Source organism: Tenrec ecaudatus, chromosome 1 (genome assembly GCF_050624435.1).
Source record: "Tenrec ecaudatus isolate mTenEca1 chromosome 1, mTenEca1.hap1, whole genome shotgun sequence".
Classification (NCBI taxonomy): domain Eukaryota; kingdom Metazoa; phylum Chordata; class Mammalia; order Afrosoricida; family Tenrecidae; genus Tenrec; species Tenrec ecaudatus.
In genome coordinates this window covers 308,630,337-308,656,605 of record NC_134530.1, presented here as the reverse complement: position 1 = coordinate 308,656,605, position 26,269 = coordinate 308,630,337, and the positions used below count along the sequence as shown (strand labels likewise).

The window sequence follows — 26,269 nt, the reverse complement described above, 5'->3', positions numbered from 1 at the left end:
ATTTTAAACCAGTGAAGGTTATGCTACATATTTTATTTTTTATGTTACACATTTTATTTAAGCATGTGAGCAAAACTGGTGAAGTAAATGTCTGTTTAGAGCAATTACAATACAACAAGGGGGGAGGATAAATAAGTTTCCAAATTGCTTTCCACTATACACACACACCCATACCCACACACATCCATGACACCCTCAGACACAAAATTCCCGAACAAAAACAAACAAAAGCAAGAGTCAAACCCCAAAACACCTTCAAACTGCACTGAGACTTTGCAGTTTGACCAAAATATTAGATCCTGGGAGGAAGTGCAAAATGCAAATCAAACGATCAAAAATGCTGAACAAACAGCATAATTAATATACAAAATATTTATGATTGAACTAGGAACAGGTGATGTTCTGTATGTCTGTAAAACTTTTGAGCCACATAGCTGAGCTGTTAAATCTAGTCCATGCCAACTTCCACAAAGCAGGAAGGATTTTAGTTAGCCTCATTCTTCGATGCCCCATCAAAATTTTCTAAGTGATCTGGAACATCATCATCCACTTCAAAGTCTTCTGTCTTTGGGGTTTTGTTATGCAACATTTGCCTTGAGAATTGTTCAGCTAAGACTTATGAAGCTGTCATCAACAAGCTGACTTACTATTTCAGGAAATATTTCCGTGAATGGTTTGGCTTCTGCATGACCAGTAAGAGCAAATGTGTTAGCAGAGAGGGGAGCTTGTACCTTGGGATAGTTGAAATGAAATGAATGGTGTTCCATCCCCTTTCCTCATGTTTATCTCTTCAATGCCAGCTATCCTATACACAGCCAATTTTTAAAGAGATCTCTGAAGCTTTTGTCATCAACTGTAGCTGTTCTATGTACCACCTTCATATTTCTGTGAGCTGTACCCTTGTCCCCTATCTGGACCTGAGCCTGAAGTTCGGCTAACATTTCTTGATTAGTGCCCTTGGCAAATCTGAAGCAGGGAGCGTTCCTCAAACACCAGCTGGCAGCAAGAACAAGAGGGCTCCCTTAGTGGAGACGGAGAAGACAAAGATGGATCATTAAAATCACTTTAATTGGGGTGTCTTTTTAAAATAATCATTTTTGGGGGCTCATACAACTCCGATCACAATCCATACACTCATCAATTGCATGAAGCACATTTGTACTTCTGTTGCCATCATCATTTTCAAAGCATTTTCTTCCTACTTGAGCCCATGGTATCAGCTCTTCATTCCATAAGCCCCCATCCCCAATACTCCCTCACTCATTAACCCTTGATAATTTATAAATTCTTATATTTTATGTCTTGCCCCTACCACTGTCTCCCTTTACCCATTTTTATGTTGTCTGCATTATGTGTTGGTCATGGGACATTTTTATTGTTTACTTCATGAGAAGTGTTTTTACTTACATCACAATACCTTTATCTATCCTTTTCCTTCCTCTGTTTTCTATCATGTGTAAGCCATCGATCTGTGAGATCTGGTATAGAAAGGACCTGAAATATATTATAAGTCGCTCTTAATGTTAGTGAATCCTAAGAATAGAAGAAATGTTAAACGATGCCATCCCATGTTTCATTCATCCAGCATGTGCTCTTGGATAACCCCACAAATAAAAATATTGCTGGGAGATGAGATTTGAACTCCACACAAGGTTTCTGTAGTGTAAACAGTTTATAACTTTCTTGTGTGAATTCCCAAACATTTTACATCTGCTTTTAAATTTCAGTTCTTATGAATAAAATGACAATGGGCTTTAGCATATCCACTCAAACTCTGTAATTTATTGTCTTTCCATGATTCTGGAAATTTCCCTTCTGTAGTCCAAAAACACTCACCAGAGCGCATCCAGGAACCTCCCCTCCCTAAGCTTAGGTAGATCTTGTCAGTGTTAGTAACCACTAAGCAGAAGGCTCCGCGGTGTCCGTGAGTCACACAAGCTCTGTAAAACCTGGTGTGTGGAGAGAAGAAAATAAGACCCTATTAATCTTCCTTGGGCCACAGGAGGTGAGGCGACAGTGCTCCTCTGGCACAAGCAGAGGGATCCCAGAGTGCGTTGGTCATTTGGGACTCCTTGTAAATACCTTGGGGTCAGAAGGAACCATTACATGGAGTTTCCTGTGCAATGTATTTCTGTAGAGCTGAACTAATGATCACATCTCATTACTGACAATTTAGCTTGTTGGTGTTCACCAGAAACATTATTGAGAAGTTTTATAATCTGTCATTTAGATTTGGGAGCACCTAATAAATCATGGTGACCTCTGCAGGTCAATATGTTCAATGCAAAATAAATGCATGTTTAGGTTAACAATGTCTAACTTCCTGCTTCATTACAAATCCAAGATAACCTGGATTGAATGATTCTTAGGTTTATAATTTAGATATTGTTTTATACTCATTGAATCTTAGAATTGGAAGACTTTTAAGAAATCATAATGTTTAATGTCTACTCAAATTATAAGTTCATTTTCCTACTTCTATGTAGGTAGACAGACTACCGTCTGTTTTCTGTTTGAATCCTTAGTTAAAGGTTCTTGGTAGAAAGATGAAAAAGATAAAAGACCCACCTTTCATAGCATGTCATGTGATTAAATCAAGACTCTTGGACACTCCATGCCAGATTAGAAAGACCCTAAGAATCTTAAAGGTATGCTTCACAGGCTTTGTCAAGCAAAAAACATAAAGAGTTTCAAAGACCAGAATTGTGTCTACAAAATGAAGCCTATGACAAGCACTGCAGCTGTGCGTTTGTCCAAACATCAGGCATCTATCATTAAAAGTTCTTCACCATAAAATAAATTTAAAATACCCAGCAAGTGTGGTAGTTGCATATTTTCATGTCAACTTGAAGGTATATAAAAGTGTAGGGGTGGCATTCAACCTGTCAATCAGGTCACAGACTGATGGTGCCTCCTTGTGGACATGGCCTTCTCATAAGGAGGGTTCTGGGAACCTCTCCCCTTTCTCCCTGTCTTCAACTTCCTGTTAATGAGCTACACTGGGACTTGCCAGAGCCCTGTGATGTGACCACTGACATTGGACCCACAAGACTCTCCACCAACCTTTGGGCGATCTTCCTGCATTAAGTATCATTGCATGTGGCTGCATCAGTGTGAAGCGGGACTTATGGACTAGTTTTGGACTTATGGACTTGAGTTGGACTGGGCGGGGACTTTCTCTTGATATATATTTACTTTTTAATATACAGATCTCTCTTGAATGTATCTGAGTGTCTCTGGATCTGTTTCTCTAGTCCATACAGCCTGACACACCAAGCTTATATTTTTACTTTTACTTAACAGATCATAGCACTATTGAAAAATGCAACTGCACATTTCTTACTTTTGCTGATGAATATTGGTCTATAGTGTGCTTGCTCAAAGTAAGTCTTCCTAATTCCTTCTCTTTCTGTATTAGGAGAGCAAGACCACACAGTTTTCCCTGACCCAGGGAGGCTCTCAGATATGATCGTATTGGTTTTAACTTGCACAGTGATCTCTGACAGCAGGCAATGGAAACCGTGATGGTTAATAGAAACTGCTCAGTAGCACACCCCTCCATGAGGTGCTCAGTCCACAGTGCTCCACCTCCTGCACCTCACATGTGCCTCTGTTTATGACATGTAAAGGTGTTGCCTCACCATAGCATTTATATGCTAGGCTTTATTTTCTGCATTTATATGCTAGGCTTTATTCTTCCATTCGTGTGCTTGTTTCTCCAGTTTTATTGGTATTTACTTAGCACACCCTGCAATCCAATGGTTTAAATCTATTACAAAGAGTTGTGCCATGATCATTCCAATCAAATTTTGGACATTTTCTTCATTCTTGAAGTTAAGTCGAAGCCTGAGTGGAGCCTGTCTCAAAGAAAGGTGTGGAGTGAACTCCAACAAGATCATAAAATCCGAATACGAGAAGACTTCCAAGCATTAATGGAAAAATACCATTATCTTTCCATGTTGTTTTCCAAGAACTGTTTGAAGTCCCCTCATGAATTTTAAAAAGAATTTTACCATCGCTTTTCATTCCATGAGCCTGACTGTAAAGGACAGAATTAGACAATGGTTTCCGACAAGATTTAAGACAGTTGGTTTGTGACTGTTCTATGTCTTCTGTTGTCTTCTTTAGGAATGGGATTGTCTATTGCGGCTGTGCTTTACCATTGTGTGTTTAGTGTTCAATGAAGGGCAATTTGACCCATTAGCAGCTAAAAGTCCTTCAGCCCTTAAAGGAACTGTACTTCAGAAATTATGTTCAGGAAACCCATTTGAACCATGACTCGATGAAAAGACCTAGACCTTAAACTGTTGCTGTAATGTGATGAGATTTTAGAAAGACTAGCAGGAGAAATAAGTGTCTTTTATTTGAGGGTCAGTGTAAACTATGTGAGGCAGGCGGTGGGACTGCACTGGTTTAAGAATGGTCACAAAGACTATGTCCTCTTCTCTCTGAGAAAAAACCACTTGTGTTGAGCTGACTCCAAGATGTACTGATTCTGTGTGTGTTAGATCAGCATCGTCCTCCATAAGATCTTCAATGGCTGATTCTTGGGAGGGTGATTGCCAAGCCTTTCTTCCAAGGCACTTCACAGTGGATTCAAACCTCTGACCTTCCATTTAGAGTGTGCAAACCATTTAGGCCATTCAGGGAGTCAGGTGGGGCCTACTTTCTATTCACCTAAAGCAGTAAAGTCATGTCAGTGTGTTGATTTATACAGAATGGAAGAGATTGTGGGAAACTTTCATATATCATTCCCACAGATTCTCTCCAACAGCTATGCTGCCTTAAAGGGAGCACATTGTTGATTCTGTCTCCCTCTAGAGGCAGCCATTCCTTGATTATTTCCTCTCACAGAGCTTTGGCTCCCCCCTTAGAGTCTTCTCCCTATGCAGTTAGTGGGTTTCCTCAACTGTGAGCTCAGAGACTTAACTGTGATTACCACCTACCTTGTGACCCATGTAATTACTGAATATGCATGCCTTATAGCTACCTACAAATAGCCTCCAAACAATAAAGATGCTCTCTCCCTTGTGCCCTCTCCTCTGTTTCTCTCTCCCATGGTCACTCTCTCCTCTGTCCCCTCTCTCCTCTGCTCGCTCTCTCCCCTGTCTCCTCTCCCCCTGTCCTCCTTCCCAGCTGCCTCTATCCTGCCATTCCCACCTTCCACAACCCCAAATGGGTCACCAAGCAGGGCTGAGGTGAGCATGCTACCATGAAATGTGTCTGACTCCTTCACTCTCTCTTCTATATCTCTTATTCTCTATGACTTTACAGTAATCTTCACATATTACCACTGTACAATTTTATGTGCCTGGCCTGTGATGATTTTTTAGGGGCTGGCTCCCCTGACAAGAGGTAATATTTTTAATTTAAAATATCATTTTATTGAGGGCTCATGAAACTCATCACAATCCAAACATCCACCCACTGTGTCAAGCACATTTGTACATTTGTTGCTATCATCATTCTCCAAACATTTTCTTTCCATTTGAGCTCTTGGTATCAGCTCCTCAATTTTGCCCCACCCTCTTGAACCCTTGATAATTTATAAATTATTCTTATCTTGTTATGTCTTACACTGACTGACATCTCCCTTCACTCAATTTTCTGTTGATTGTCTGCCAGGGAGGGGCTATATGGAAATCCTTGTGATTGGTTCTCCCTTTTGACCCCAGCTTCCCTCCACCCTCCCAAGGGATTCATATGTACTGGATTACCCGTGTTTCTAGTTCATATCTGTACCAGTAGACATCCTCTGGTCTAGCCAGTTTTGTAAGGTAGAATTGGGATCATTATATTGCAAGGGAGGAAGCATTAAAGAACTAGAGGAAAGTTGTATGTGTCATCTTTGCTACACTGTGCCCTAGCTGGCTCGTCTTTGCCCCATGACCCTTCTGTAAGGGAATGCCCAGTTGCCTACAGATGGGCTTTGAGTCCCCACACTGCCCTCCCCCTCATTCACAATGATATAATTTTTTGTTCTTTGATACTTGATACCTGATCCCATTGATACCTCATGATCACACAGGCTGGGTGTGTTTCCTCCATGTGGACTTTGTTGCTTCTGAACTAAATGGCCACTTGTTTGCCTTCAAGCCTTTAAGACTCGAGATGCTATATCTTTTGATAGCTGGGCACCATCAGCTTTCTTCACCACATTTGCTTATGCACCCGCTTTATCTTTGTCAGTGATCCTGTCGGGAAGGTGAGCATCATGGGATGCCAGTTTAATAGAACAAAATGTTCTTGCATCGAGGGAATACTTGAGTGGAGACACAATGTCCACTTGCTACCTTAAAACTAAACCTATAAATATATGCACATAGATCTATTTCCCATCACAATATGTAAATATATTTACTTATGTACATGCCTGTATTTAGACCTCCATAAATGCCCTTTGCCTCTTGGTCCGTTCCTCTACTTTCTTTTACTTTCCTCTTATCCCACTGTAATTCTCAGTCTTCATTTGGGTTCCAGTAATTCCTCTCGGTCACTTTTCCCTTGAGCAAGCTCTATCAGGTCTCCTACACCCTGGGTGAGAAAATGTTAATGCCATTTCTGGGCCTAGATTCAATAACAAAACAATGCACTAAAAGTTTTTTACCTTGGTCTGTTGGTCTCTCTATCTTCATTTAAATAATTATGCTGAGATGTCTTGCTTGAAGAAGCATATGCGAACCACATGGAGAAGCTAGGGACTTGGGAAGAACTAGAGCAAAGAGCAACTCTGTTAACTTTCACCCATTCAATGCCAAGTCATTGAAGCCATCTCAGCAGAAGCTGTGAACCTAGTGAATAAAGTCAATGGTGTTTCTTGGCTGTACTCTTCCCTCAGAACCAGGCAGTTTAACTACATAAAGGGTAATAAGCCACTAAACCTTGTACTACCCATTTTTTATGCAGCAACAGATCATCAGAACCCTTTGAGAATCTTTATAGTTCACCGTCTCTATGAAGATTGTACCCAGTCAGAAATTCTCACCAACAAAAATGTGAGAGCAAATGAACGTTGACTGGTACTTTGAGAACGTTCAGAGTACAAGCTACTTTATACACAAAACTCTCTCTCATCAACAAAACCAGAATCAGAGAAACAAAAAGGCAGAATTCAAGAAAGAACAGCAAGAACAGTGATCAGAATAACTTTTTAGGAGGGGTTTTGCAAAAGTGAATGATGGGACTTTGAATAGTTAGTTTAACAGTTCAAACTCTTTTTCATACTATTATTATTCAGCTTGTCTTACTAAAAGTTATACATGCTGGCAGTCCTCATTCTTTTAAGGAGTACAGGCACATCCTTTAGAAGAGCCCTGGTTGTATACTGGGTTAGGAGGTGGGCTGCTAACCACAAGGTCAGCAGTTCAAAACCCCCAGCAGCTCCACAGGGGAAAGACGAGGCTTTGTACTCCAGTAAAGATTTATGCCCTTGGAAACCCACAGGGCAGTGCTATGCTGCCCTATAGGGTCACTGTGAATCAGGATTGACTCGATGGCAGTGACTGTTTGGTTTGGTCTAGGTACTTTAAGTGGGGAAAAAAACACCAGTCCACACCAACTGCCATCGAGTGGATTCCGACTCACAGCGATGCAACATAGATTTTCTGAGGCTGTGAATCTTTACAGGAGCAAATAACCACATCTTTCTCAGATGGGTGGCTGATGGATTTGCACTGCCCACCTTGTGGCCCAATGCTTCTCTCACAGTGCCACCAGGACTCACGAAAGGAATAAAAGGTTATTTTAAATAACAGTAATTGATTTTCCTCATATGAAAATATGCATTTGGTCAATGTGTCAAATTCATGATCCCTTTCTGAGCTGCATCCATGGGAGTTCAATGAATTTTTAATGTGGATTGTAAAGGAGGTCAAGTCTGTCAGACAGTATTCCAAGAACTATGTAAAACTCATTGCCATTGAGTTGATTCAGACTCAATTAGGAAGCTTAGGGTACAAATGTCCTATTGGGTGGGTATCCAAGCTGACTGCCACTGTGCCAGGGAGAGGCAGTACCTCACTGTATTTCTGATTCTCATCTCTTCAGTGACCAATAGTCTCAAGTATTTCTTCATTTGTTTCTAGCTCCTGAATGTCTTCTTTGGAGAAATATCTCTTTGTGTTTTGTTGTTATTCTTACTGTTGCTGAGCTGTTTGAATTTTCTATACCATTTAGTGATCAGTTTGTTAGGTTTCTGGGGTGGTTTACCTTGGTTCTTTCTTTTCAACAGTGAAAGAATTCACACGGCAGAAGCACTTTTGTAAATCCAAATAACTTTGATAACAACAATAAATTGCTTTTAATTTTAGCATCCAAAACTCACAGAAAATTGACTAAAGGCTCATTCTTTTTTTTTTTTAAGGCTCATTCTAATCCTAACAGGATTGATTGCATTGTGAGCCCTTTCTTTTTGGGAGATATATATCAATCTGTTTTAAATTAATATGACATTATTGTAGATTTTAATGTCTTCTCAGGTTGAGTTCGATCTTGTCTTTTGTAAATATGTCTTGAAGAGTTTTTACTGTTCATTTCAAAGAAGTGTCAGCATTCAAGAGAAGTTTATGTAAAGAAGAAAGTCAGCACCAAGGAGCAGGTTGAAGTCAAGAGTCTTTGAATAAAGTCAGGGCACTTTACAATATGTGTTATCAGGGGTCCATCGGGTCAGTTCTGACTCCTGGTCATCCCATACATAGTAGAACTGAAGGTGGCCTTGTACTCTGCCAGCCTTACAATTTTTGCAATGATTGAACACATTGGAGAAGCCTCCATGCCAATTCCTCTCAACTAGAGTTTCTCTCCTTTTAGAAAACCAAGCATGATGTTCTTCTCCAAGCACCAGATCTTTCTGTGAGCAACAAGTCAATGGGCTGACCCATCTTCAGAAAACAGAGATCAAAGACTAAGGTAGTTATTAAACATCTAGGATACCAATTGATATCCACTAAGATAATCACTATGGAACTCTGGTGGTGTAGTGGTTATGCGTGGGGCTGTGATCCTCCTGGTCAGCAGTTCAAAACCATTAGCCCTATGAAGAAGAAAAAGGAGGCATTCTACTCCCGTAAACTGTTACAGTCTTGGAAACCCAAGGGACATTTCTACACTGGCCCTACTATGGGGTCGCTAAGAGTTGAAATTGACTTGAAGGCAGTGAATCCGGTTTCTGGTTCCATTATAATCAACAATTTCATGCAATGTTAACTTTCCCTCCTCATCCAGCTCAGGTCTAGTCCAGACTGGAAGCCTTCAGCTAGTGCAACTTTATTAATAGATTTTATGTTTTAATCAGCCTCACACATACACCCATCTCCAGTACTTTGTTTTCTTATTGTGGAAGTTAAAGAGGAGAGGGGTAACACTGGTTATACTTAACTGATGGAATGATTTGTTTTGGGATATTTCTTCTGTCGCTGTCAGATACTTAAAATTATTTCTCATTTGAGTGCATTTATGAGCTCATTGAAATGACCCAATATTAGGAAACTCCTTACTCACTTCCTTGAAGTAATGAGTGATTTTCTCTATAAGGTAAGAACAAAATAAGAAAATTGATCATCCCCAGTAAGTCAAGATTGCCTTGCAGTTTTCGTTCAGCACAAAAGCAAGCAAACGAAAAAGAAATAAAAGTTAAAAATTGGAGAGTGGGATTCAAAGGGGGAACTTATTGCTAGGGTCTGCATACAACCACCTCCCTGGGACATAGGCAACAGAAAAGTGGGTGAAGGGAGATGTGAGACAGTGTAAGATATGACATAATAATAAAATTTATAAATTATCAAGTGTTCATGAGGGAGAAGGGAGCAGGGAGGAAGGGGGAAAATGAGGAGCTGATGCCAGGGGCTTAAGTGGAGAGCTACTGTTTTGAGAATGATGAGGGCAATGAATGTACAAATGTGCTTTACACAACTGATGTATGTATATATGTATAATGTATGTATGTATGTATGATAAGAGTTGTATGAGCCCCTACTCAAATGACTAAAAAGGAAAGTTAAAAATTGGAAAGAAAAAAACATAAATCCCTTTATTCACAGGTGGCAAAGTATAGTAGAAATACCAAAGAATCCATAAAATCAACTCCAATTAAAAAATATGTTTAGGAAGAGCATGCATATAAGGTCAACATACAAAAATCAATAGACTTTGTAAAAATGGTGACAGATATAGTCAATAGAACTTCACAGTAGCACCAAATATCTAAAGATAAATTTAATAGACATGCACAAAGCCACTACACTGAAAATATATATAAATTTTGAGAAGATTTTTAAAGACTAGAATAACCACAGAAAAATTCTCTGCCATGGATTGGAAGAGAGAATCGCTGAAAGAACACAATTCTTCAACCTTTGCTTTATCACTTAAGTGTAACTCCAATCAATGTCTCAGCATGTATTTTGAAAAGTGAAAAGAAAGATTTTAAAAGTGGGTAGTTATGCGACATTCCTCACTGACCCATGGCCCTACAGGGGACATCACTGGAGACACAGTGTGGGAAGGGTGCCCGATCTGACCCTACCACACTGAGGCGAAACACTAAGGACATGCAACAAAACAGCAAGGGGAACAGAACAATGAAGTCCCCAGAGTACCAAAAATAAACTTTGGGACGATGGCATGGCACCCCACCAGACTCGACTGGAAAACACTCCTAAAGGTCAACAAACAGACCTCGAACAATTTACAGGGTATTCTGTTTTGGGTCATTGGTTTTGTTGTTGTTGTCTGTTTTCTTTTGTTGCATTGTTTTTCTATGTCTTGTTTTTGTGCATATTATTATCTCTGAAGAATATCTAGATAACATAGGATAAACTATCTGGAGGAGAAAACAACGGGCCTATGGTTTCATGGGGACATGGGAGAGGGGGACGTAGGGGAAAGGAAGTGTGTGTTAACAAACGCAAGACAAGGGGAAAGCAAGTGATCCAATATTGGTGGCTAGGCTGCTGTAGCAGGCCTGGTAGGATGATCAAGGGCAATGCAATGGAGAGGAATTACTGAAAGCCAAATGAAGGCTGAGCATGATAGTGGGACAAGAAGAAATGAATAGGAAATAGAGGAAAGAACTAGGAGGCAAAGGACATTTATACAGGATTAAAACAGGCATTTACCTATGTAAATATATTTATATATGATGGGAAAATAGAGCTATGTGCATATATTTGTAGGTTTAGTATTAAGGTAGCAGATGGACATTGGGCCTCCACTCAAGTACTCCCTCAATGAAAGAACGTTTTGTGCTATTAAACTGGCATTCCATGATGCTCACCTTCCTGACATGATGGCTGACAAAGACAAAACAGGTGCATAAGCAAATGCGAAGAAAGTTGATGGTGCTCAGGTATCAAAAGATATAGCATCTGGGGTCTTAAAGGCTTGAAGATAACAAGAGACCATCTAGCTCAGAAGCAACAAAGCCAACATGGATGAAGCACAGCAGCCTGTGTGATCACGAGGTGTTCATGGGATCAGGTATCATGCATCAAATAACAAAAAAATCATATCATTGTGAATGTGGAGAAGTGAGGAGTGGGGACCCAAAACCAATATGTAGGCAACTGGACATCCCCTCACAGAACGGTCACGGGGAGGAGATGGGTGAGTCAGGGTGCAGTGTAGCAATGATGAAACATACAGCTTTCCTTTAGTTCTTTAATGCTTCCTCCCCTCCACTATCATGATCCCAACGCCAGCTTACAAATCTGGCTAGACCAGAGGATGTACACTGGTACAGATAGGAATTGGAAACACAGGGAATCCAGGATAGATGAACCTCTCTGGACCAGTGGTGAGAGTGGCAATACTGAGAGGGAGGAGGGAAGGTGGGGTAGAAAGGGGGAACCCATCACAATGATCTCCATATAACCCCCTGCCTGGGGGATGGAAAACAGAAAATTGGGTGAAAGGAGACATTGGACAATGAAGGACATGGCAAAATAATAATAATTTATAAATTGTCAAGGGTTCGTGAGGGAGGTGGTGTGGGGAGGTAGGGGAAAAATGAAGAGCTGACCCCAAGGGCTCAAGTAGAAAGAAAATGTTTTGAGAATGATGATGACAACAAGTGTGCAAATGTGCTTGACACAATGGATGTATGTATGGATTGTGATAAGAGTTGTCTGAGTCCCCAATAAAATGATTAAAAAATTATATAGTTATAAAACCGATTTAGGGTAGCTCAGAAAACATGCAAAACAGAGCAAAATAATAGGACATTTAGACTACCAGACACAAAATGACTACATATTTAAAGTAATTTTAGAGTTTTCTATAATAAACATGATCAATTCAACATAAACACATTAAAGTAGAAAAAAATCAAAAAAGTCATTTGATATATGATAAAATGAAAAACTTTCATTTTTCAATCCACCTCATAGTATACACAAATGCTATTTTCTATGGATTATAGACCTAAATGTGAAAAACAAAACAATAAACATTCTATAATATGATCAGTATTATTTTAATAATTCTTGTCTTATAGTGAGTTTTAAATATTTTCAGCCTGGGTTATTCTATTTTATCATTATTATATAGCTACTTGTGAATTCATTTTACCTCTACTGGCTAATTTAAAAAAATTATTATTTTTTTAAATCATTTTACTTGGGGCTCATACAACTCTTATCACAATCCATACATACATCAATTGTGTCAAGCACATTTGTGCATTCATTGCCATCATCATTCTCAACACATTTGCCCTCCTCTTAAGCCCTTCGCACAGTTCCTCATTTTTACCTCTCCCTCCTCTCTTCCCCTTCCCTCATGTACCCATGATAATTTATAAATTATTATTTTGGCATATCTTACACTTATGACTTCTCCCTTCACCCACTTTTCTCCCCAAGGGAGGAGGTTATATGTAGATCCCTGTAATTGGTTCTCCCTTTCCACCCCACCTTCCCTCCACCCTCCCTGTATTGCGACTCTGACCAATGATCCTGAAGGGGTCATCCCTCCTGTATTCCCTTTGTTTTCAGTTCCTTTCTGTACCAGTGTACATTCTTTGGTATAGCTATATTTGTAAGGTAGAAGTGGGATCATGATAGTGGGGTGGGGTGTATGGGGAATGGGGAAGAAGCATTTAGGAACTAGAGGAAAGTTTTATGTTTCATCTTTGCTACACTGAACCCTGACTGGCTCTTTTCCTCTCTGTGACCATTCTGTAATGGGATGTCCCGTTGCCTACAGATGGGCTTTGGGTTCTCACTCCGCCCTCCCCCTCATTCCAAAAGAGATGAATTTTTGTTCTTTGGTGCCTGTTACCTGATCCCTTGACAGCTCGTTATCACGCAAGCTGGTGTGCTTGTTCTATGTGGGTTTGTGGCTTCTGAACTAGATGGCGGCTTGTTTACCTTCTAGCCTTTAAGATCCCCAATGCTGTATCTTTTCATAGCTGGGTATCATCATCTTTCTTCACCACATTTCTTTATGCACCCACTTTGTCTTCAGCAATTGTATCGGCAGGTGAGCACACAATGATATGATTTTTTGTTCTTTGATGCCTGATAACTGATCCATTCGCAACCTTGTGATTACACAGACTTGTGTGCTTCTTCCATGTGGTCTTTGTTGCTTCTGAGCTAGATGGACGCTTGTTTACCTTCAAGTATAAAAGACCCTAGATGCTATATTTTTTTATAGCTGAGCACCACCAGCTTTCTTCACCACGTTTGCCTATGCACCCACTTTGTCTTCAGCGATCCTGTCAGGAAGGTGAGCATCATGGAATGCCAGTTTAATAGAACAAAGTGTTCTTGCGTTGAGGGAGTACTTGAGTGGAGGCTCAAGTCCATCTTCTATCTTAATATTAAACGTAAAAATATATACACAGAGTTCTATTTCCTCATCCTCATATATAAATATATTTACAAAAGTATATGCCGTTATTTAGACTTCTATAAATGCCCTTTGCCTCCTAGCTCTTTCCTCTAATTCATTTTATTTTTGTCTTGTCCCACTATCATTCTCAGCCTTCATTTGGGTTTCAATAATTCCTGTCAGTCACAGTACCATTGAAAATGCCCTACCAGACCTCCTACACCTTCCTCACCACTGATTTGGATCACTTCTTGTTCCCTTGTCCCTAGTTTTCTTAACACCACTTCCTTGCCTCCCACCACCTGCTCTCCCATGTAGCCATGGAACTGTCTGTGCCATTGTTTCTCCTCCAGATTGTTCATCCAGCCTACCTTATTTAGACAGATCTGCGGAGATTATAACATGGACAAAAACAAGACAGAGGAAAACCAAGCAACAAAAGAATTCAAAACAAGAACAACAACAACAACAACAAAAAAACAAAAAGCCAATGACAAAAAAAATCCAACAACTATACAGAAGAAAAACTTGTGGTTAGTTCAAGGGCTGTTTGCTGACCTTTATGAGTGTTTTCCATTAGAGTCTAATGGGGTGCTAAGCCCGGACCCCAAAGTCTATGTTGGTATTCCCTGGGGACTTTTTTGCTCGGTTCCCCTTGCTGTTCTGTTGCATGCCATTAGTTTTTGCCTCGGTGTGGTGGGATCAGATTGAGCAGAATTCCCATACTGTGTCTCCAGCATTCTCCGTGTAGGACTACGGGTCTGTTATGAATGTCCTGTCTCATAGTGGGGCCCCTTCGGACTAATGGTTTTTGAATATATCAGTAATACTGATATATTCATCAATTCTGGAAATACTCTTAGAAGTTATTTCTTTGAATATTGTTCATAACTCATTCCCTCAAAAAATGGGCCAGTAGATTTATATATTTTCCTGGAACTATTATTGGATGCAATACATACACTCCCCTTTTGGGACCCAAATAATTAACCATGCTTTGAAAACAAAGGCATTCTTTTTTCTTTTTATTTACGGGTGGCAGTGGAAAAACCTTAGATATCTCTTTCAGCGTACTAATTCTAGTTTTTGTGTGTGTGTGAGTGTGAGTTTTTTTTTTTGTATTTTATCTATGGCTAAATTTATTTTTGAAATTTTGAATTTGATTCATGACATACATTTATATAATATTTTGCTTGATTTCAAAGGTATATCTTCTTTTCCCATGCATATTATTCTGTCAGCAGTTTTTGCTTTTCTTCATTCATTCATTTAATGGTAGAACAATATTTATTTGAGTCTGTATGGGATTGTTACATTATTTAAAAAATAGTTGCAGATGATTAATAGAACACAAATCTTTGCATCTGAAGAGGCAATGTAAATGATGTAATGAAATATTTTAAAGGGTCATCTTTGTGTGTTACTGACTGAAGCACTGTTTCCCTTGTTGAATGACATTTTAAGAGGATCTTAGTGGAATTATCAGTTGTCAGAAAACATTGATCCTCAGTGTTTGCATACAATGTAGTACTGAAAAATGCAGGGTAAGTTGGAAAAAAATTAGGAATGACTCTCAAATTGTCAAAGAACTCTGACACCCTGACAAAAACGCACAGGAGAGATTAAGTCAGAGTCTATAAAATTCATTCTCATTTTTTGACACCAGGCTTTGTAGGTGGTATTTAGACCTACAATGTTTATGTGAGTTATTGATATGTAATTGTGTGTTTCAAGGATTTGTATTGTTCAACGATGGTTAATTTATACAAATTCCTCTACTCTCTGTTTTTCATTTAGCTTGCAGTTCTTGATTCATTTTGTTGAGTCCTTTCCAATATGTTTTTGTTTTGTGTCCCAAATTGGAATTGAAAACTTGCCTCAGCAAATTAGGCAGGGTTTTCTTTCTTTGAACACCTTTCTTAGAGCAGTCTTCATGGCTTTGTTCCTTAGACTGTAAATCATTGGATTGAATGTTGGGGGAACAACTGTATAAAGAACAGTAACTAAAAAGTCTAGTACAGTTGGAGAATCAGAAGGTGGCCTTAGAAACTCAAAGAGCCCAGTAGAGATAAATAATATAACCACACACAGATGGGGTAGGCAAGTCGAAAAGGCTTTTGCTCTACCCTCAGCAGATGGCATTCTGAGCACAGTAGAGAAGATATGTGTGTAGGAGAGGCCAATAGAGATGGTACAAAGAAATGCCACCACGGCCAGGAAGCCAGAGACTCCAAGCTCTGGGATGTAGTCATTGGAGCAAGAGAGTTTCAGGAGCTGGGAGATATCACAGAAGAACTGGTGAATGACCTTGGGACCACAGAAGTGGATGGAGAAAGTAGCAGCTGTATGCATGACCCCAGAGATGAGCCCACTGGTCCAGGCAGCGAAGACTCCGTGAACACAGGTGCTGGTGTCCATGATGATTTCATAGCGCAGCGGAAAACAGATGGCCATGTAGCGGTCATAGGACATCACTGTGAGCATGGCTATCTCAGCACAACCAGAGAAAGTAAATGCAAAACACTGCAGCATACACTCCCAGAGAGAAATAGTACCACTGTGCATGAAAGAATTACAAATGGATCTTGGTACAGTCGTAGTAATGTAGCACAGATCCAAAAAGGAGAGGTGCTTCAGGAAGAAATACATAGGTGAGTGGAGACTATGATCTATGGAAGTCGCAGTGATAATGAGCATATTGCCAGTTAAAGCCACCAAGTAGAAGACTAAAAAAAGAGAAGCCTGTAAGATTTCTATCTCAGGATTGCCAGAAAATGTCACGAGAAGAAATCCACTCATTGTAGTCAAATTAGTCATACTCCTCCTCTCCTTCCAAGGGCAATGCTGACTGCAAGAGAAGGTGAACATGCATAAGAAGAATGTGTTTTTATCAGTTGAATCTACTTGTTCCATGATGAAAAGGTACAAAGTACAAATTACTGGTCTATCATTGTATGTATGAAGTAGTTTTAAATATTAATAGTTATTTTGGACAATTTCAGATGACATTGGCTCATTCTATGTCATCATTTTAAGTAAAGGCAAGGAAATAGATACAAGTTTATTGATGGGATATATCTTATTCTCACTAGCATCAAATCAATGCCAACTCATGGTGACCCTAGAAGGCAGGGTAGAACTGCCCCACTGTTTCTGAGGCTGTAATTAACGCTTTACAGGAACAGAAATTCCCATTGTTGTCCTGTGGAGCATCTGGTGTTTTTGAACTGCAGACCTTGTGGACTGCAGCCCAATGTGTAACCACTCTGCCATCAGGGCTCTAATGAGACATGTAGACCATAAATCATTTGTAGACACTCAGTGTTCCATTCAGCTCACACTCATAGGTGTTTGTTAAATAGTGGCTGTGGTATTATATTCTAATAATATCCCTGTTAATTTATATAACTCACCACACTCTGTCATTGCAATTTTATTATTCAGTTTCATGTATGAAAAAGTAATTCTTAATTGATGTATACCTCTAAACATTTATTAGAAAAAATAACAACCACATTACATATTTAGAATATACCAAAATTCACTACCTTTAAACTATTATATCATATAAAGTGAGCTGCAACATTCCAAGTTTCTTTCAGAACAGTGACAGGCTATATATTTTCTAGTACATTGTAGTATATTCTAGCAAATAATATATAATATATTTTAGTAAAAATTTAGCACGTCACTCAATATTTACCATAACTGGATTAAATAAAATTAAAAGCAAAATGCGATAATATTTGAGTGGGTAAAATTTGTAGAGAATCAAAAATGGAATTTTCAGAGATATTGAAAATGAGGAAAGAAGAAACAAAACATGCAGCTAGAATGTTCACACATGTGCATATTTTAAAAACACAGCCTGTTTAAACCAGTGAAGTTTACGGTACATATTTTATTTTTTTATGCTATAAATTTTATCTAAAGCATGTGAGTAAAACGGGTGAGGAAAATATCTGTTTAGAACAATTAAAGTAGAGCAAGGGAGGGGGGAGAGGATGATTTGAAATGTTTCCAATTTGCTTTCCACTGTCCACACACACACCCATACCCACACCCATACCCCCACACACTCTGACACAAAATTCCCAAACTAAATCAAGAATCAAACCCCCAAGAACCCTCAAACTGCAATGCTACTTTTCAGTTTGACCAAAATATTAGATCCTGGGAGGGAGTGCAAAATGCAAATCAAACGACCATAAATGCTGAACAAACAGCATCATTAATATACAAAATATTTATATGACTGAACTGGAACAGGTGATGTTCTCTATGTCTGTAAAACTTTGGAACCACATAGCTGAGCTGCTAAATCTAGTCCATGGCAACTTCCGAAAAGCAGAAAGGGAGTTAGTTAGCTTCATTCTTCCATGCCTTTCAAAATTTTCTATGAGATCTGAAACATCATCTTCCTCATTAATGTTTTCTGTCTTTGGGGTTTTGCTATCCAACACTTACCTTGGGAACTGTTCAGCTCATTTCCTAAAACTTGTGAAGCTGTAAGCAGCAAGCTGACATAATATTTCAGGAAACATTTCTGTGAATGGTTTGGCTTCTGCATGATCAATAAGAGCAAATGTGTTATCAGAGAGGAGAGCTTGTACCTTGGGATAGTTGAAATGAAATGAATGGTGTTCCATCCCCTTTCCTTGTTTTATCTCTTCAATACCAGCTATCCTATACACAGCCAATTTTAAAGAGATCTCTGAAGCTTTTTGTCATCAATTGTAGCTGTTCTGTGTACCAACTTCATATTTCTGTGAGCTGTCTCCTTGTCCCCTATCTGGACCTGAGCCTGAAGTTCGGCTAATGTTTCTTGATTCATGCCCATGGCAAATCTGAAGCAGGTAGCGTCCCTCAAACACCAGCAGGCAGCAAGAGCAAGAGGGTTCGCTTAGTGGAGACGGAGAAGACCAAAATGGGGCATTAAAATCATTTTATTGGGGGCTTGTACAGCTCTTATCACAATCCATACATGCATCAATCATGTCAAGCACATTCGTACGTCGGTTGCCATCATCATTTTCAAAACATTTTCTTTCTACTTGAGCCCTTGGTAGCAGTTCTTCATCCCCGCCACCCCATTCCCAATCCTCCTTCATTCATGAACCCTTGATAATTTATAAAATGTTTTTCATTTTTCACCCCAACTACTCTTTCCCTTTGCGTACTTTGCTGTCACTTTATTTATATGTTAGTGATGGGCAATTTTGATGTTTACTTTATGAAGAGTGTTTTTATGACATTACAATATCTTGATCTATAATTTTTCCTTCCCCTATTTTCTATCATGTGTAAGCAATCTATCTGTGTTATGTGGTGTAGAAAAGACTTCATACATCTTATAAGTCACTCTTAAGGTCAGTGAACTATAAGAATAGAATAAATATTAAATGATGCTATCCCATGTTTTAGTCATTCAACCTGTGCTCTTTGATCACCAAACAAATAAAAATATTGCTGGGGAGATGAGATTTGCACTCCACACAAGGTTTCTGTAATGTAAACAGGTTACAACTTTCTTGTGTGGATTCCTAATTTTCATTTAGACATTTTACATCTTCTGCTAACTTATACATTTTAGTTTTTAATGAATCAAATGACAATGGGCTTTATCATATCCGCTCAAACTCTGTAATTTATTGTCTTTACGTGATTCCGAAAATTTCCTTTCTGTAGTCCAAAAACACTCACCAGAGCGCATCCAGGAACCTCCCCTCCCTAAGCTTAGGTAGACCTTGTCAGTGTGAGGAGTCACTAAGCAGGAGGCTCCGTGGTGTCTGTGAGTCAGGCATGCTCTGTAAAACGTTGTCCGTGGAGAGAAGAAAATCAGGCCCTATTAATCTTCCTTTGGCGACAGGAGTTGGGGTGACGGTGTTCCTCTGGCACAAGCAGTGGGATCCCAGGGTGCTTTGGGCATTTGGGACTCCTTGTAAATACCTTGGGGTCAAAATGAACAATTACATGGAGTTTCCTGTGCAATGTATTTCTGTAGAGCTGAACTAATGATCACATCTCATTACTGGCAATTTTAGCTTATTGCTCTTCACCAGCAAAATTATTGAGAAGTATTTTAATCTGTCATTTTGATTCAGGAACAGTCAATAAACAATGGTAATCTCTATAGCTCAATATGTTCATTGCAAAGTAAATGCATGTTTACATTAATAGTGTCTATCTTTTGGCTTCACTACAAAGAGAAGATAACCTGCACTGAATGATTCTTAAGGTTATAATTTAGATAACTCATGGAATCTCATAGAATTAGATTCGTAGAGTCTTAGAATTGGAAGACATTTAAGAAATCATATTGACTAATGTCTACCCAAATTAAAAGTTCATTTCTCCACTTCTATGTAGGTAGTTTATTATCTCTTTTCTGTTTGAATTCTTAATGAAAGATCCTTGGTTGAAAGATGAAAAAGATACAAGAGGCTCAGATTCTTGGAAACTCCATGCATGACTACAAGAACCATGAGAATCTTAAAGATATGTTTCATAGACTTTTTCAAGCAGAAAAATAAAAATAGCTTCAAAGACCAGACATGTGTCTATAATAGAGTCTATCAAAAGCACTGAAGTTGTACCTTTGTCCAAACATCAGACATCTATCATTAAAAAAGTTTCACATCAATAAAAAATACACAGCAAGTGTGGTAGTTACATATTTTCATTGCAACTTGAAGATATATAAAAGTGTAGGGTTGGTATTCAACCTGTCAATAGGGTCACAGACTGATGGTGCCTCCTTGTGGACGTGGCCTTCTCATGAGGAGGATCCTGGGAACCTCTCCCCCTTCTCACTATCTTCCCCTTCTTTTTAGTGAGCCACACTGGGACTTGCCAGAACCCTGTGATGCTACCACTGCCATTGGATCCACAAGACTTTGCACCCACCAATGAGTGATCTTTCTGCATTCTGTATCATTGCCTATGGCTGCATGAGTGTGAAGAGGGACTTATTGACTAGTCTTGGACTTATGGACTTGAGTAGGACTGGCCTGGGAGGCTTTCTTGGTATGTAATTTCTTTTTGATATACAGATCTCTCTTATGCACAAATGACTGTCTCTGAATTTGTTCCTCTAGTCAATCCAGCCTGCTTATATTTTTACTTTTACTTAACAGAGCATGGCACTATTGAAAAATACAACTGCACATTTCTTGCTGTTATTGATGAAAATTGGTCTATGGTGTGCTTGCTCAAAGTAATTTTTACTAATCCTTCTCTTTCTGTATTGAGCGGAGCAAGACCACACAGTTTGCCTTGACCCAGGAAGGCTGTCACATATGATAGTATTGCTTTTAACTTGCATAGTGAGCTCTGACGGCAGCAATGGAAACTGTGATGGTGAATGGAAACTGCTCAGCAGCACACCTCTTCAAGCGGTGCTCAGGGCACAGTGCTCCCCCTCCTGCACCTCAGGTGTGCCTCTGTTTATGACATGTAAAGGTGTTGCCTCGCCATATTCTTTTATTTTTCATATACTTAGCACACCTGCGATCTAATGGTTTAAATCTATTGAAAAGAATTGTGCTGTGATCATCAAAATCAATATTTGAACATTTTCTTCACTATTGAATTAAGCCCAAGCCGAAGAGGAGATTGTCTCAAAGAAAGTTGTGGTGTAAACTCCAACAAGATCATAAAATCTGAATACAAGAGGACTTCCAAGCATTTATGGAAACTTTTCATTATGTTTTCATGCTGTTTTCCAAGAACTGTTTGAAGTCCCCTCATATGTTTTAAAGATAATTTTACCATCGTTTTTCATTCCATGAGCCTGACTGTAAAGGACAGAATTAGACAAGGGTTTCCGACAAGATTTAAGACAGTTGCTTTGTGACTGTTCTATGTCTTCTGTTGTCTTCTTTAGGAATGGATTGTCTATTGTGGTTATGCTCTGTTTACTTTACCATTGTGTGTTTAGTGTTCAATGATGAGACAATTTAACCCCTTAGCAGCTAAAATTCCTTCAGCTCTTAAATGGACCAACTTCAGGAAGTATGTGCAGGAAAGCCATCTGCACCTTGACATGGTTAAAAGACCTAGACATCGAACAGTTGCTATAGTGTGATGAAATTTTATGAATACTGGTAGGAATAGTTAATGTGTTTTATTTGAGGGTCCAGTGTAAACTATTTGAGGCAGGTGGTGGGACTGTGCTGGATTAAGAATATCCACAAAGTTGACGTCCTCTTCTCCCCGAGAGAAAACCACTTGTTGAGCTGACTCCAAGATGTACTGATTCTGTGAGTGTTAGATCAGCATCGTCCTCTAGAGGATCTTCAATGGCTGATTCTTGTGAAGTTGATTACCCAGCATTTCTTCTAAGGCACTTCACAGTGGATTCAAACCTCTGACCTTCCATTTAGAGTGTGCAAACCATTTCAGCCATTGAGGTATTCAGGTGGGGTCTATTTTCTATTCACCTCAAGCATGAATATCATGTCAGTGTGCTGATTGATACAGGATGGGAGAGATTGTGGGAAATTATCATATGACATTCCCGCAGATTCTCCACCAACAGCTATGCTGTCTTAAAGTGAACACATGGTTGATTCTGTCTCCCTGTAGAGGCAGCCATTCCTTGATTACCTCCTCCCACCAAAAGACCCATCCCCCCTTATACAGGTGTTGGGTTTCCTCACATCAGACTTACTGTGATTACCACCCACCTTGTGAACCATGTAATTACTGAATATGCATACATTATAGCTACCTACAAGTTTCCCCAAAACAATAAAGATGCTCTCTCCCCCTTTACCTCTCCTCTGTTCCTCTGCCCCAGGTTGTTCTCTCCCCTTTCCCCTCTACCCCTAAGCGGGGCTGGGTTTAACATGCTATCATGAAATGTGTCTGGTTCCTTTATTTCATTCTCCTATCTCTCTTATTCTCTATGACTTTACTATAATATTTACATATTATTGCTGTACAATTGTGTCTGCCGGGTCTGTGATGATTTGTTAGGTGCTGTCTCCCCTGACATGAGACAATGTTTTTAATTTTTAAAAATCATTTATTTCGGGGCTAACATAGCTCATCACAATCCATCCATCCATCCATGATGTCAAGCACATTTGTACATTTGTTGCTATCATCCTTGTGAAAACATTTTCTTTCTACTTTACCTTTAGGATCAGCTCCTCAACTCCCCACCCCCTAAACCCTTGATAATTTATAAATTATATATTTTTTATGTGTTACACTGTCTGACTTCTCCATTCACCCAATTTCCTGTTGTTCATCCCCCAGGGAGGGGCTTAGAGGGAGATCCTTGTGATGGGTTCCTCCTTTCTACCCCACCTTTTCTCAACCATCCTCATATCTTCACTCTCACCATTGGTCCTGAGGGATTCATATGTCCTGGATTCCTTGTTTTTCCAGTCCCTATCTGTACCAGTAGACAATATCTGGTCTAGCCACATTTGTGAGGTAGAATTGGGTTTATGATAGTGGGTGGCAGGAAGCATTAAAGAACTAGAGGAAAGTTGAGTGTCTCATCATTGCTACACTGCACCATGAATGGCTCATCTCCTCCCTGTGACCCTACTTGAAGAGGTTATCCAGTTCATTACAGACGGGCTTTGGGTCCCCTCTCTGCACTGCCCCTCATTCACAATGACATGATTTTTTTTTGTTCTTTGATGTCTGATACCTGATCCCATCCACACCCCATGATCACACAGGGTAGTGTAGTTCGTCCATGTGTGATTTATTGCTTCTGAGCTAGATGGCCGCTTGTTTACCTTCAAGCTTTAAAGACCCAAGAAACAATGTCTTTTGATAGCCAGACACCATCAGCTTTCTTCACCACATTTGCTTATGCACCCATTTTCTCTTGGTTAGTGGTTGTGTCAGGAAGGTGAGTATGATGGAATTACAGTTTAGTAGAATAAAGTGTTCTTGCATTGAGGGAGTACTTGAGTGGAGACCCAATGTCAATCTGCTACCTTCATACTAAAACTATAAATATATGCACATAGATATACTTCCCCATTATCATATATAAACATATTTACATATTACATTCTTGTATTTCAACCTCTACACATGCCCTTATTTCCTCTATTTTCTTTCACTTTCCTCTTGTCCCACTATCATGTTCATGCTTCACTGAGGTTCCAGAAATTCCTCTCGGTTATATTGTCCTTGGTCAAACCTTACCAGGCCTCTTACACACCTGGAGAGATAATGTTAATGCAATTTCTGGGCCTCAATCCAAAAACAAAACAAAACAAAACACTAGATGTTCAAACTTTGGTTTTTTGGTCTCCCTATCTTCATATAAATAAATATGCTGAGATGTCTCTGTTGAAGAAGCATATGCAAACCACACTGAGAAGCTAGGGACTCGAGAAGAGCTAGAGCAAAGAGCGACTTTATTAACTTTAACCCCATTCAATGCCAACTCATTCAAGCCATCGTAGCAGAGACCTTGGACCTAGTGAATAGTCATTGGCGTTTCCTGGCTGTATTCTTCCCTCAGACCCACTAAACCTTGGACTACCCATTTTTTTATGCAGCAACAGATCATCAGAACCCTTTGAGGGTCTCTATAGTTCACAGTCTCTATGCAGATTGTACCCTGTGACAAATTCTTACCAACAAACATGTGAGAGGAAATGAACTATGACCGATACTTTGAAACAGTTCAGAGCGCAAGCTACATTATACACAACACTCTCATCAACAAAAGCATAATCAGAGGAACAAAAAAGGCAGAATTAGAGAAAAAACAGGAAGGACAGCAATCAGAATAACTTTTTAGGAGAGGGTTTTGCAAAACTGAATGATGAGGCTTTCAATAGTCAATTCAGCAGTTCAAAATCTTTTTCATACTATTATTATTCAGCTTGTCTTTCTAAAAGTTATACATGTTGGCACCTCTCATCATTTTAGGTAGTACTAGCACATGTTTTAGAAGAGCCCCGGTTGAATACTGGATTAGGAGCTGGGCTGCTAAGCACAAGGTCAGCAGTTCAAAAGCCCAGCTGCTCCACAGGAGAAAGATGAGACTTTGTGCTCCGGGAAAGATTTATAGCCTTGGAAACCCACAGGGAAGTTCTATGCTGCCCTATATTGTCCCTATGAATCAGGATTGACTCATTGGCAGTGACTGTTTGGTTTGGTCTAGGTACTTTAAGCGAAACAAAGAACAAAAATCCAGTCTACACCAACTGCCATGGAGTGAATTCCAACTCCTAGCGATGCAATATAGATTTTCTGAGGCTGTGAATCTTTACAGGAGAAAATAATCACATCTTTCTCGGATGGGTGGTTGATGGATTTGCACTGCCCACCTTGTGGCCTAGTTCTTCTCTCCCAGTGCCACCATGACTTCCAAAAGAAACAAAAGGTCATTTTAAATACAGTAATTGATTTTTCTCATATAAGAATATACATTTGGTTGATGTGTCAACTTCCTGATCCATTTCTGAGCTGTATCCATGGGAGTGTAATGAAGTTTTAACATGGATTGTGAAGGAGGTCAAGTCTGTCAGACAGTATTGCAAGAACTAAATAAAACTCATTGCCATTGAGTTGATTTGGACTCACTTTGGCAGCCAAGAGTACAAATGCCCTATCGGGTGGGTTCCAAGCTGACTACTACTGTGCTGGGGGGGGGGGGGAAGGTTGTACCTCATTGTGGTTCTGATTTGCATCTCTTTAATGACCAATAATCTCAAGCATTTCTTCATTTGTTTCTATCATCTGAATGTCTTCTTTGGAGAGGTATCTGTTGGTGTGTTTGTTGTTGTTCTTTTTGTTGCTAAGCTGTTGAATTTTTCTCTAAAATTTAGAGATCAGTTTGTTAGGTTTCTGGGGTGGTTTGCCTGGGTTCTTACTTTTCAACACTGAAAGAATTCACATAGCAGGAGCACTTTTGTAAATCTACATTATTTTAATTAAAAACAATAAATTATTTCTTTTATTTTTAGCATCAAAATCTCTCAGAAAATTGATTGAAGGCTCATTCTAGTCCCTAGAGGATTGATTGCATTGTGTGTCCTTTCCTTTTGGGGGATACATATCAACCTATGTTTTAGTTAATATAACCTTATTGTAGAGTCAATGTCTTGGCAGGTTGAATTTGAGCTTCTCTTTTGTAAAGATTCCATGAAGAGTTTTACTGTTCATTTCAAAGAATGTCAATGTTCAAGAGAAGTTTAGATATAGAAGAAAGTCAATGCCAATCAGCAGGTTGAAGTCGAGAGTCTTTGGATAAAGCCAGGATACTTGACAGAGAATATGTGTTGTCAGGGTCCATTGGGGTCAGTTCTGACTCCTGGTGATCCCATGCACAGGAGATCTGAAGGTGGCCTTGTCCTGAGCCAGCCTCACAATTGTTGCTGTGATTGAACACATGGTAGAAGCCTCCATGCCAATTCCTCTCAACTAGAGTTTCTCTCCTTTTGGATAACCAAGC

The 26,269-nt window shown here is 39.4% G+C and overlaps 3 pseudogenes; all 3 read right to left on the bottom strand.

The window, feature by feature from the left end:
- Nucleotides 1-484: 484 nt before the first annotated feature.
- LOC142441625 (transcription factor BTF3 homolog 4 pseudogene) lies at nt 485-1,454 on the bottom strand (annotated as a pseudogene).
- A 14,254-nt stretch (nt 1,455-15,708) lies between these two features.
- On the bottom strand, nt 15,709-16,702 carry LOC142437585 (olfactory receptor 14J1-like; annotated as a pseudogene).
- A 1,375-nt stretch (nt 16,703-18,077) lies between these two features.
- Nucleotides 18,078-18,664, bottom strand: LOC142441609 (transcription factor BTF3 homolog 4 pseudogene; annotated as a pseudogene).
- Between the last annotated feature and the right edge of the window lie 7,605 nt (nt 18,665-26,269).